Source organism: Uranotaenia lowii, chromosome 1 (genome assembly GCF_029784155.1).
Source record: "Uranotaenia lowii strain MFRU-FL chromosome 1, ASM2978415v1, whole genome shotgun sequence".
NCBI lineage: Eukaryota > Metazoa > Arthropoda > Insecta > Diptera > Culicidae > Uranotaenia > Uranotaenia lowii.
In genome coordinates, this window is record NC_073691.1 from 146,098,473 (window position 1) to 146,112,889 (window position 14,417).

The window sequence follows — 14,417 nt, forward strand, 5'->3', positions numbered from 1 at the left end:
TATTTAACAGCATATCAAAGTTTGAGATGAAGGAAAATTAAAACATTTATTCATTTGAGATTACCCCATTGTATTTTTTTTGTTTCAAATTAAGGAATTTCAATTTTGAAACTTGGTCTGCGTATATCATTTGGAAAAATATATTTGAATCTACTGTTAATAAATTCAAAACACGGATTTGAAAATCTCTTTGAAATGATATAAGCCAAAGGGGTAAACGTGTATAAAAACTAAATTCGAGAAATAACGCTTTAAATTTGTTAGGTTTGGCCATTTTCTATACATTTTCAAACATTTTAAAACATTTTTCTTTCGCACGTAAAAGTATGCAAATTATTTTAAAAAATTCAAAAAATCAACTTGGAGGATCGTTTGGTATTATATATCGATCATTTTTGCACTTATACCCCTTCGGCTCTGCGGGTCTCATATAATTTTACAAAAAAGGCTACCGTCACTGTTTAAATAAAATTACGATTACAATTTTTAAATTATCAAAATTGTACGGTATTTGACACATTTTCTGTTAATTTCATCATAAATTTTTCAATGTTTCCCGATTGGTTTTTGGTGACCACATATCATTTGTATGAAGAGCACTCAAGCGGACTCTAGTTTCATTAATGAGAAGTTTGGATAGCCTCTGAAAGGTAGTAAGATCGTATCAAAATCGTTTAAAAATCGTAAAAAAAAACACAAACGCATTAATATCATAATTCAAATTATACTTATACAACAACTTCAATCATTCGTAACATGAATTCCATTTCAACAACTTCGTACATCCATCCAAACTTAACAACTTTTACAAAATTATGTAAAATATCGAAAATTTGCTTTGTAATTTTTTCCAATTTGTTATTGTTTGCTAAGCTTTAACAGAAAATTTATTAATAGGCATCTTGCTCTGTATTTATGAACATCAATAATGAAAAACTAGACAGAATCAATAGTTGGGAAGTTATCCGGTCTTGTTCTGACAAATCATTCAGAAGAAAGATTTTTTTTAGCAAAATTTTGACTTGAAAAAGGTGCAATAATTAAAAAAGATTTGAATTCGTTTTTATCCTGTTTATAGAAGGCCTTACAAATACTCTTGTCATATCGAGATATTGAAAAATTTGGAAAGAGTTGGATTGAGTTGAGGTTAAGGTCCATACTTTGAAAAATCAATATTGTGATATAACTAGAGTTCGTTGAAAAAATTATTCTTTAAATGTCAAAAGCTTGTGAACGCTATATTTTGCATTCTGCTTTTTTTTCAAATTCTTCTAAATTTTTCTAAGGAAAACGGTAAACTTGAAAATTTTGGAAAATGGGTGGTCTTTTTTTATATTTGAAACCATAAAATTGACTTCAAGTCCGTTGTAAACCGATGAGATTTTAAATGCCTTGAAAAGATTGACGTACATCAGTTGGGAGGCAAAACTAATTTCATATTGCGTAAAATTTATACTGTTTTTCAAATGGAGTAAAATTTGAAAAAATATGCAAGTAACAAAAATGATTTATAAAGATGAATCTATACTTAGGTTCCCGTATTTTTTTCAGCACGTATCCGGGCCGGACAAATCCGAATAATTTTTAACTAAAAACCTGGCAAAAATTGGGATTTGATTTCATGATTGTCGACCTTTAAACTTCAGGCAATATCAATGCAAATTAATAGCAAAAAAAACTTAATGTTATCAGCAGATTTTAAATCGTATGTTAGGCTTCCACAAAACCTTTCGTGATTATATTTTTAGAAATTACTAAAAGAATATTCTATTTTTGGATGCATACATAATTTTTTTTAACAAATCAAATTGTTTTTCGTTCGGTTTGGCAAAAAGGGGAATAAATCTGAGAATTTTTCAATGAAATCCGGGCAACCAAGCCGGATCGGACTTATCTCAAAATTTGTATTAAATATCCGGGCAAACCCGGATAAAACCGGGCAACCTGCAAACTTAATCCTAATTCGATGTGACCTAGGCAAATGTTTTTATAGCATTTCCAAAAATCTGTTTCTATTTTTTAATACAATTTGTTTTTTTTTGGCCCGCCAGCCAATCTCATTCCTGAAATTTGGCCCGCCTGTTGAAAATGTTAGCCACCCATGTCTTAAACCTTCTTCAAACGGAAAAACGGAAATTTTGTTGCATTGTACCATCGAAAAGAAAAAAGTAAAAATAATCAATTTTATCAATGTTGAATCATTTTAACATTTTTAAAGAATTTGCTATTGTCTTCTACCAACATAAACACACCCTCATAAAAAAGCTCGTGAAAATTCTGAACAGTGTTACTTTAATTTCATATGAGTATTTTATATAAATTTTTGTCATATCAGGCAAGAATGCCTTGTCCAACATCCGCTTAATGCGACACAACATGCATACCAAACAGGAAAATCAACATTAACTCTTCTGCACAACGTAGTACATAATATTGAAAATAGTTTTTCACAGAAAGAATCATGTCTAGGAGCATTTCTAGACATAGAAGGAGCATTTGATAATGTCTCGTTTACATCAATAATGGATGCGGCACTACTTCATGGAGTGCCTAGTGTTATAACTAACTGGATAAGCGCAATGCTAAGTAACAGGAATCTTCATTCGTCTTTAAGACAGGCTTCAATTACAAAAGTTAGCACACGTGGTTGCCCACAGGGAGGTGTACTATCACCTCTTTTGTGGAACCTAGTTGCAGACGGCTTGTTGAGAAAACTCAATGACCGTGGAATACCAACCTATGGATTCGCAGATGATTATCTTCTGCTGGTAAGAGGTTTGTGCATAAGCACATTATTTGATATAATGCAACAAGCTCTGCGCTCTGTTGAACGATGGTGTTCTCATGTAGAACTTTCAGTTAATCCTCTAAAAACTAATATTGTTTTATTTACTAAAAAACGTATCACCCGCGGGGTGCGCCCTCTGCTGTTTTATGGTTCCGAAATCACCGTGTCTAATCAAGTTAAATATTTGGGTGTCATTCTTGACTCCAAATTAAACTGGTCTGATCACATCGAATTCAGAATCAAAAAAGCATGCATGGCCTTCGGACAATGCCGACGTGCAATCGGAAAAAAACTGGGGACTCAAACCCAAACATATTCACTGGATTTACTCCACAATAGTAAGACCAATTCTGGCCTATGGGTGTCTAGTGTGGTGGCAGAAAGGAGAAGTTGCAACAGTTCGGACTAAACTAAATCACCTTCAAAGAATGTGTCTTTTGGGGATGTCCGGATCGTTCACAACAACTCCTACTGCAGCACTAGAAGCTCTGTTTTCTATCAAACTTCTACACTTGTTCCTAAAACAGGAAGCCTTCTCATGTGCTTTTCGTCTACAGGCAGTTGGTCTCTGGCTGTCAGGAAATATCGAAAGATCATCGAGTCATACAAATGTGTGGCCTGAATTAGTTAGATTAAACAAGTTTAATCTAGCGCCAAACGATTTAACACTCTCGAGTAGTTTTCCCTACATGGGGTTTAAAGTCAAATTTCCTTCTCCTCAAGAATGGTTATCAGGTTTCGTAGAAGACCAAATGTCCTCTCATATTGTATTCTATACTGACGGTTCATTATCAAACGGCCGTGCAGGTGCAGGAATTTACTGTCACGAGTTGAACATAGAATATGCTCAACCTCTAGGAAAATATTGTACAGTCTTTCAGGCTGAGCTATATGCTATTATGTATGGAGTGCAAATTGCGCTTCAAAAGAAGATTATGTTCAGAACAATTTACTTCTGTTCAGATAGCCAAGCAGCTATCAAATCACTCAGTGCTTCCAGTTCTAGATCAAAACTGGTAGTCGCATGCCGGAAAGCAATCGAAGAACTTGCTGAAGGCAATGGATTAAACCTTCTATGGGTACCCGGACATAAGGGAATTTTTGGAAACGAATGCGCCGACAAACTCGCTAGAGCTGGGTCGGAAAAGGAATTTTACGGACCAGAGCCGGCTGTCCCAATATCACCATGTTGGTTCAGAAACCAAATTCAAGCTTGGTCCTCTGACCAGCATGAACGATACTGGGAAGAGTTGGACACTTGTCGTCAAACTAAATTATTTTTAGAAAAACCATCTCCAATCATATCGAGTTACTTATTAACTTTAAATAAATCTCATTGCAGCATCTTGATCAGAGCACTCTCCGGTCATTGTAAACTCAACTATCACATGCACAACATTCAGCGTGCTGAATCTCCAGTATGTGGTAGTTGTGAATCAGATGTGGAAGATCCCTTCCATCTTATATGTAACTGTCCCTCATTTGCCAGACTACGTTTTCGTACTCTGGGATCTTACGCTTTAAGCGAATCTGAGTTTAAGAAATTAAACTTAAAAAACATTCTATCATTCCTTACCGAATGTAGAAAAGAGCTTTAATGCTAATAATCCCTAGTGGAAAGGCTTTATGCCATCTTAAATAGATTGAATTTATTTCTTCCTTTTATAGGTTTTTCAGGTTTCTCAGGTAAATGATGAAATCTTGGATAAAAAAAGGCTAGGCACAATTTTCCCGTATGTTTGGATAACGTGCCGCTATTAAGCCTACCCCCATTCTGATACCTGATACTTTAATTTCATATGAGTATTTTATATAAATTTTTGTCACGATTTTTGCAAATTTTCAAAGGAATCCTAACATGTCCAAGCTTTAAAAAGTGTAATTCGAAATTTTCTTGATAAATTATGACCAGTTATCGAAAAATTTGAACGAACAACTTAAAAAATGGTTTGGACCCCGTGATGGTATTTTTTTTAACTCTCGAATTAAATCACTGAAAAATTAGAATATTATCATCTTTTTAAAATTTCCCAATTATAAAAAAAAAGATCTTTGATTCGTTTGTTTCTACATGATTGATAGTTTTTTTTAATGAATCATGATTTGCGATATCTGAAAAAAATTTAAGAGAATTTTTAGATTTTTCATCTCTTTCTTCGAGGCAGGTTTAAACTCAGGGTTTCGATGAATTTTTTTGTTTTTTTTTTATTTTGAAGGGTAATTGAAGAGAAATCACAGTAGTTAATAAGTTTAAAAACTTATGATATTCTTATGATACTTATGATATGATTTTTTGAACTGTTCAATTCTGTCTTTGAAATTCAAATTATTATTCTGAATTTAGAATTGTAGATTGATTCCTTGATCTTGGAACCAAAACTGAATTTCGGTTCCCTTTGCTAAATTTTCCCGGTTTTGGGTCTAAATTCCCAGTTTTTTCCCGGTTTTCCCGGTTCGATTTTCAATTCCCGGTTTTTTCCCGGTTTTCCCGGTTTTCCCGGTTCTGTGGCCACCCTGAACGTTCTTGTCTGATTTCTGCGGTGCCGTACCACGTAATGAGCCGTAGTTTGGTCCAAACTGTTTGGACGATTTATTTCCGTTGGAACTTTTAAACTCCCTCAGTGGATCATTTGAAACAAACAAATAAAATCCCGGAAAAAAAATTGAAACAAATTAAATTCCACCTGCATGGCGTTCAGTCACTCCATCTTTTTTGTCGAAACGAGTAGGTGATTGGCCGTATTTTGTTTTGTGCCAAATAGCTTCAAAACAACATATTTGAATTATCTATTATTTTAATTATCTTAAACTTAATAGTTTTAATAAAAAGTCTCTTGCTTTGAATGTTTCTGCTGTTCAGATTTTGATCACGGTGGAATCCCTTGCGTATTAAACAACCAAGAAAGATTAAAAAAAAACAAAAACACGAACGTAAAGGCACGCGTGCTGGTGCATTTCAAGTTGTGTCACGTGATCCAGGACATTTTTTTCCTAAGAAAAGTCGATTCCCTGGGCTTTCGAAAGAGAATTTATTTGAATTTTAAGATCAAGGGATTGTTACGAGATTCGGATGTGTTCCCTTTACCTCAGAAACATCAATGTTTTTTAACGAATCTCGTGAGCAAATGTCAGTGTTTCTGTGATTCGGAGGATCATAGTCCTGAGCTTAACTGTAAATTTAGTGTGTTTAAGTGTGCAAGCTTTAAAAATATAAAAAAAATTAATTCCATGGAAGCAGAATTGAATAATTCGGATCAGCTTGTTGGATGTTTTTGAGTTCGTTTTGTCTCATTTTTATCTGAATATTCACAGCAACATTTTGGAACACGTTAATCGCGAGTTGTATGGGATGTGCCTTACTTCGGTATCTTTTCTTGGCAATTTCGCAGATCAAGACTATATGGTACCGACAACTTAATCTTTCGCTACGGGAATTGCGTGTAACGAATTATAATATGTCATAAATTTATTAACAAAAACCGCGTGTGTCTTCTGCTCGACCGAGCTCGGATCTGTGCGCACGCATAAGTTCGCTCGGTTGCGGTGTGATGATACATTACATTTGTGCTTTCTGGCATCATAACATAACATAACAGAACATACCACGGCCCTGTAAAGGAACAGGAAAATAACATGCTTTATGGGGATTTCGCACACGATCCACCGGTCAGTGTTTGCCGATTTTGGCCGGGTTCAAATCAAGAACAACAATCATGACAGCAGAGAAATAAGCGGAGAAAGAGAGTTCAGGCTCCAATTCCGAACAAATGTGGGCATAACTACAACATTAGCTACATGCCGCCTTTTCAACCAAAACCCATCAACGAAGCCAAAAGGAGATCTTTTTATTGCCTTGCCGTGCAGCAGATTTTATGACTCTATTTTCTCATGAATTTGATGGGAAATTGTCGGTTAATATGACATTCGACAGTGTTATGGCAACAACGCCAACGACAGTATGCCGAATAAGAAATGTTGATTGGGTTTGCATGCCAGGATCATTGGAATCCAATTTAGAATTCGGGTATAAAAGGGCTTTTTAACGTTATACATCAGATCACTTGTACCAAAACATTGCATTAAGTGAATAACATTTTGTTTATTTGCCTAGCGTGTACAACACAACTTTTGACGTTGATTATCTTCAACCAAGAATTGTTATTTATGCAACAAGTTGCAGAAAGTAAAGTTGAATATTTAATTACGATGAGAGATGAACAAATTTAGTTTTGCAATGAGTTGCATACCCATTTTTTTGCAGGTACCGAATTTTGGGGTTGAAGCTTTTTCTTGGTTTGTTTTTCTCGGAAAGAAAAGCAGGCCACAACCCATAGTACTTTGAAATATAACAGGTAGGCCATTGCGCTTAACCTCATTTGGCAGCTCCGTGTATGTACACGGCATTCCTACTACAAACAAAAATAGTTATGAAATACTACTGGTTTTCTATGGAATAGAAATCAAAATGGTGTTTTTTTTAAATATATTTTTATTCGTACCAATTCATCATTACATTTAAATTACATTATTACATTAAATTAGGTGTTCAGTTCAATACTGAACTGTCCAGAGCCCTATAGTTTACTAATCACTAAAATTTATTTATTTGACTTAAATTTGCTGAGCGCAATCAAGTATTTTTATGTAGGAGAACATCCTGTAATGTCAAAAATATTTTAAACTTACCACTAAAAACTAAAACTATCCTAAAATGAAACTAATTGTAGAGAGAACGAATCTCTGCGATGGAAGACTGCATCGATTTGCCTCTGAAGTTGAAGATGATTTTGTTGGCCATCTTTTCGATCGATTCAATGTCCGCAATCCGATGAAGATCTTCGGTGCTGTGCCAAGGTGGAAGCCGCAAAATCATTTTCAGAACCTTATTCTGAATCTTCTGGATGGATTTCTTCCTCGTCGCGCAGCAGCTAGACCAAATCGGAACTGCATACATTATCGCTGGTAGGAACACCTGTTTGTAGATGAGTAATTTATTCCTCAGACATAGGCGGGATGTCCTGTTGATGAGAGAATAAAGAGATTTAGTGTTTTTATTACATTTAGATTGAATATCTTCAATGTGATTTTTAAAAGTAGGATTCCGATCAAGTGTGAGTCCCAAGGACTTCACGTGATCAGACCATTCTAATGAAACCCCATTAAAAGTTATGGAATGATTTTCATTAGGTTTTAAAAATTTAGCTCTTGGCTTATGGGGAAATAAAATAAGTTGAGTTTTAGAAGCGTTAGGAGAAATTTTCCACATTTTCAAGTAATTCAAAATGGAATTTAAATTTTGTTGCAATCTACTGCGTACCACCCGTAAATTTCGACCTTTGGCTGAAAGCAAAGTATCATCAGCAAATAATCTTCTACCTGGAAGATCAGAAGTAAAAATATTGTATAAAATTGGCCCAAGTATACTACCCTGAGGGACACCATCTCTAATGGGTGTCCTTTCAGAGCATGAATTTTGATAGCTTACTTGTAAGATTCGGCTAGTCAAATAATTTTGAATAATTTTGGTGTGATATACAGGAAAATCAAATCGAGCTTATTTAGCTACTAAACCTTTGTGCCAAACACTGTCAAAAGCTTTTTCAATATCTTGAAGAGCAACACCAGTTGAATAACCTTCAGATTTGCTAGCGTTAATCATATTAGTTACACTCAAAAGTTGATGTGTAGTAGAATGCCCATGACGAAAACCAAATTGTTCATCAGGGAAAATAGAATTCTGATTAATGTGAATCATCATTCTATTTAAAATAACTCTCTAAAATAGTTTACTTAAAGAAGGAAGCAAACTAATTGGTCGATAACTGGAAGGCTCTGAAGCACTTTTCCAGGTTTCAAAATTGGAGTTACTTTGGCATTTTTCCATTTATTGGGAAAATAAGCCAAGTGGAAAAATTTATTGAAGATTTTAACTAAAAAATTTAAAGTGCTTTCAGGCAACTTTTTAATAAGAATATAGAAAATCCCATCTTCCCCCGGAGCTTTCATATTTTTAATTTTTTTTGAAAATCAATTTAAGTTCATCAATGTTTGTCTCACAAGAACTTTCAAATACATTTTGCTTAAAAATAATATCATCAAATTCTAGGGAAATTTGAGCATCAATTGGACTAACAACGTTTAAATTAAAATCATGAGCAGATTCAAATTGTTGGGCTAATTTTTAAGCTTTTTCTGCGTTAGTTAAAAGAAGATTATCCCCATCTTTAAAAATAGGAATTGGCTTCTGGGGCTTTTTTCAGAATTTTAGTCAATTTCCAAAACGGCTTTGAGTAGGGTTTTATGTCCTCTACTGCTTTAGCAAAATTTTCATTACGGATGAAATTTAAACGACGTTTGATCTCTTTTTGAAGGTCGCAATAAATAAATTTCAAATAAGGATCCCTAGTACGTTGATATTGGCGTCGACGAATGTTTTTCAGTCGTATCAAAAACTGAAGATCATCATCAATTAAAGGTTGATTAAATTTATGTTTAACTTTGGGTATTGAAACGGCTTTGGCATTGACTATTGAAGTTGTCAAATTTTCTACAGCCAAATCAATATCTTCTATTGAATTCAGTGGAACGTTTACAACCAAATTACGTTCAATAAAATTCCTATATCGCTCCCAGTTAGCCTTTTGAAAGTTAAAAGTTGATTTTAAAGGGTTTTCAATGGGACTTAATTTGGGATAAAGAAAAAGTTACTGGAAGGTGGTCTGAATCGAGGTCCGCATGAGTAACTAATTGACTACAATGCTCGCCTAAATCCGTTAGAAAGAAATCAATTGTGGATGGATTTCTAATTGAAGAGAAACAATGCCCATTAGGATATTCAACAGTATAATAACTTGCAGAGCAGTCATTAAATAAAATATTCCCATTAGAATTTGATGAAATATTATTCCAAGATCGGTGTTTTGCATTAAAGTCAACAATAATAAAAAAAATTGAGATTTGTTTCTGGTGAGTTTTTGTAAATCTCCCTTCAACAATTTTTTCTGTTCACCGCTACATTGTAAAGGCAAATAGGCGGCAATAATTCAGTGCCGGTTACTTAACCCTTCATTTCATGATTTTTTTTTTATTTTTACGCTTTTCTTTTTAAGAGCAGGGGGTAGGTAGTAAAAACCACTTGAAACAAAACTGGTTTAGCGTTTTGCATTATGCATTCAGTTTTAAAATCTTTAAAATCAATTTCAATTTAAAAATTTTTCGTTTCTCGATTTTCACAAAAAAATAACTGTTTTCGATTCCGGTGAGTCTCATTTTCACTTAAAGTTTGCCTTGTTTGGTTAATTTTCGGCAATATCAACGTCCTGCTTCCAACAGCATCGTCCATTAACCCAATCGGTACAGATTATTTTGTGTTCCCCCCTCTGCGGGAAATATCCTCAAGTGCGAGAGGGTCGCGCCACCGTTCTGCAGCTATCGATTCGTTCGCGTCCATGCTAATTAACACTCATTAAATCGAGCAGCATTAAAGAGGATCACGACGAGTCGATGGACCAAATTGACGAGAGTTGGTATGGGGTCGGTCTCCCGTCCTCGAATGTCAGAAAAAGCCAGTGAATTTGCGGTTGTAAAATTAATTAGCCAATTTACCGGGTGCCGAAAAAGGAAATTGTAAGAAATTGTAAGGGTTTCTATACATTGGGCAGCAATGTGTGGCGAACGATTGATCGACCGTTCAGTGAATAATCTTGTCCGCGATATTGAATAATGCTCGAATATTTGATCGGCTTTCTTTAACCTTAAAATTTGGAAAGTTGAGCAGAAACTTATCAGGTGGCATTATCTGAGCTTTACTGAGATCATTCTTTTTTTCAGCTTCATCATTTACTTTATCTGTCGATGGATGAAGTGAAAAATGAGAAATAAAAAAAAGAGTATTTGAAGGGTTGTGGAATTTTGGCGGCTAAAAATGGTACTTAGTTGAGAAGATCGTATTTTTTCTAATAAAACCTGAAATAGGTTTTTTAAGGTATCATTATATACATTTTTAGAGCATAATTCAAGTTCAGACGCTTTTGAAAAAGATTTTTTGTGGATTTCGAAAAATTTTGGGGAAAAGTGAGCTACCAAATCCAAATTGACTAGATAAGATTTAGGTGGCCCAAGATACCCCAAAAAATATGGCTCACGATTTCCCACAAGCTATGATTTGCAGATTGGTTGTGACCTATATGACGTTTGATCAAAATCAAAGATCATAAGCGTATGAGCAAATTTTTGTTATAAGCTTTTGGTTCCCCATCGAAGCAACTAGTAGGTGTTTGTTTAGTTATGTAGGTACATTTTTAAGCTTGATTTAAAAGAACCATATGATGCGTACATGTAAAGTGACGACGATTACAGTTTGGTTGAGATTTTTAGCTCAACACCAAACTGAGATATTCAGAGTGGCCAACGTTTCCCCATGGCCCACGTTACCCCACTCTTCCCTGCCTACTTTAAAAATGAATTTTCTCAATTGAAATTCTGCTAAAAAAGTTGAATTAATAATTTCCATTCATGCAATTTTTTTCAATTTTTTTTTCGAAGACCTGATCGATCACTAACCGGTGGACGAAAATCGGAAAAGTTATTTTCACCAATATCACAATTAGAAAGAAAAAAAATACAATATCTTTTAAAGAACACTAATGTGAACGTGATATTTTTTTAGTTACAAAATTTCCCTGCTGAAATCTCCCTTTTGTCCCTTAGGGGAGATGAGGGCATAATGGGCACCTTAAGGAAAATGCTTATTTAACCATAGAGAACAGCTGTAATATGTGAATTACATCATTGTTTCGTGTTCCGACACTCAAATAGTCTATTGTCTAATTGGATGAAACTTGAAAAAGTAGATAAAAACGTTTAAAAATGCATTTTAAAAAATTTTGCCGAAAGCTGAAAACCAGTCACTGTAGAGGCATAATGAGAAACCCCCCGAGGCAGTATGAGCACCATTAATGAAGGCATAATGAGCATTTTCTGCCGGGGAATCTAGCAGCGAATTCGACTCGATGAAGTCAATTGAGTAATAGAGCTACAGCTCAACTTGTATCGTCTGACGATTTGGCCTATTGGTTAGGTGTCGGAGAGATAATCAGTAGGCTCGAGTTCGATTCCTGGTGGAGGTGATTTTTTTTTTCATTTATCATTTATGATCATGATTGCACTAAACGGTGAGGCGTAGATTCATCAAACAAAGCAAAAACAAAATAATCTAGGTCTGTTTGTAGAATTCAAAGAATTAACACATGTTCATACATTATGTTTCTGGTGTTTTGTTTGACGGATGATGCTTTGATGCTATTAGCCGTATAATGTAACAATAAAAAAAATCAATCATGAATGGTATGGGCAAAAAAAAAATCCCCTCGGACAGGAATCGAACTCGAGTCTACTGATTACCTCTCCGACATCTAACCAATAGGCCAAATCGTCAGACGATACAAGTTAAGCTGTAGCTCTATTATTCAGTTGACTTCATCGAGTTGAATTCGCTGCTAGATTCTCCGGCAGAAAATGCTCAATATGCCTTCATTGAAAGTGCTCTGTTCGCCTCTAGTGAACAAATTAAAGTAAAAACGTGTTTCACAATTGATTTAAGTGAAAAATCAAAAATTTTATGATGCTGAAAATTTAGAAACAATGTGTAGATCATGTTGCAGTGCATACATTTCAGATCAAGATGATTTTAAGGTCATAAAAGCTTATTTGGTGGTGCTCAAAAATTATAATATTTTCGTCACTTGAGAACCTAGCTGGTTTTTATTTAATATTTCTGTAAATATGAAAAGGATATTTCTTTTTTGGTGAAAAATTAATACTATAGGTAGTACGAAACAAGTCCTCATGAAAATTTGTTTAAGAAAATACGTACTTATGTAGAAAAATGGACTTCTCATTATGCCTCGGGTGCTCGTTATGCCCTCATCTCCCCTACATGTGTTTAAAAGTTCTGAAGAGTTTGTCTGCGGCCATCAGCGGCGAAGAGATTTAGAGCGCCTTTAAAATTGCGCAGTAATCGGATTTCGGTTCAATTACCATGGAAGAGCAAGCGCTGCAAGCAAAACATGCCAGTATCAGAATTTTATTGTAAACTTGTTGATCCGGTGTGATTTGCTACACCATATAAAAAAAAAAGTGAAAATAATTTTATTATAAATAAATTTTCGTTATCTTTACAATGAAAGCTTTTATATCAAACTAGCTGACCCGGTGTGCGTTGCTACACCTTTCAAAATCAAATGATATTTTCAGATATTATTCAAATTTTTATTGTTTTGTTGGCATAATTTTAAATCAAATTATAACATCATTCATAAGCAATCGCTATAAATGAGAGCTGCAGCGAATTGCAAAACAATGATAACTTAAAATTATATTCTGAATCTTGATCTATAAATTTGTGTTAAAGATCTGATAATTTTAATCCGCTCTAAAAAAGGAGGGTCTTAAATTAATTGTATGTAATGAATCTAACTTATAAAATATGGTTAATTTCGCTTGATATGTTATAGATTTATGCAAAAAAAAAAACTGATAAGAGAGCCCTCCTGTCCTTCCTTTCACTCCCTGCTGAATGGAGGTCGTGATCTTCAATAATCATACCCATTTTTTTATCGTTCCCAAAAATCCTCTTATATCAAATATAGTTCCATTGGTTGATAAGTTTTTAAGATTTACAACAAATTTTATATGGAGCCCCCTCCTGTCTTCCCCTCTCTACACTGTAAAGCATAAGGGTCTATAACAATCATAGAAATATATCTCGTAACCAAATACCATTCCATGCCATATTTGCTTCCATTTGTTGGCTTCGTTAGCATAAATTGAGAACTTATGCTAACAAAATTGTATTGAGCTCACTTCCATCCTCCTATGTACCTACTCACAGAAAGAAGGATGGTGTGTCAGATAATCATAGAATCATACCAAAATGATTTTCCATGTTAATTTTTTTCCTTTTCTCGGATTTTGATAAAAAAGTTAAATGTAAGCTTTCCTCTTCCCTTCCTTAATTCCCAACTTAAACATAAACTTGAAAGGAAGTAACATCCCTTCTTCCGTTCTCCCCATTGAATGGAGGGGAGAGCTTAATATTCATGAAGTATTTTTTGTAGTCGTATACTTTTTGATGCCAAAATTATCTTTCCGCTGAAAAAAGGTGGGGCTTCAATTTATAATAGAAACTTTTTTCGTATCTATGTACCCTCACATGTCAAATATGGTTCAATTGGCTCGATCAGCTCTTCAGTTATGCTGAAAATTGTGAAGGAGAACTCTCCTCCCCTTTCCATCCACCTCTTTGAGGGAGTAAGGGGTACCAAATATTCATAGAAGCATTTCTCGTACCCAAATATCGTTTCATGCCAAATTTGGTTCCATTTGCTATTATAGTTTTTGAGTTATGCAGTAAAAATTTTATGAAACTCCTCCCTCCCCTCTTCCCTCTCCCCGCTGGAAGATGGAAGGGGTCTCAAACAATCATTAGAACATGTCACGTTCCCAAATACCCACCCGTGCCAAATTTGGTTCCATTTGCATAATTAGTTTCTGAGTTATGTAAAAAATTATAAAAGAGGCCCCCTCCCCCTTTTATATCTCCCTACTGAAAAGAGGGTGGGGTCTCAAA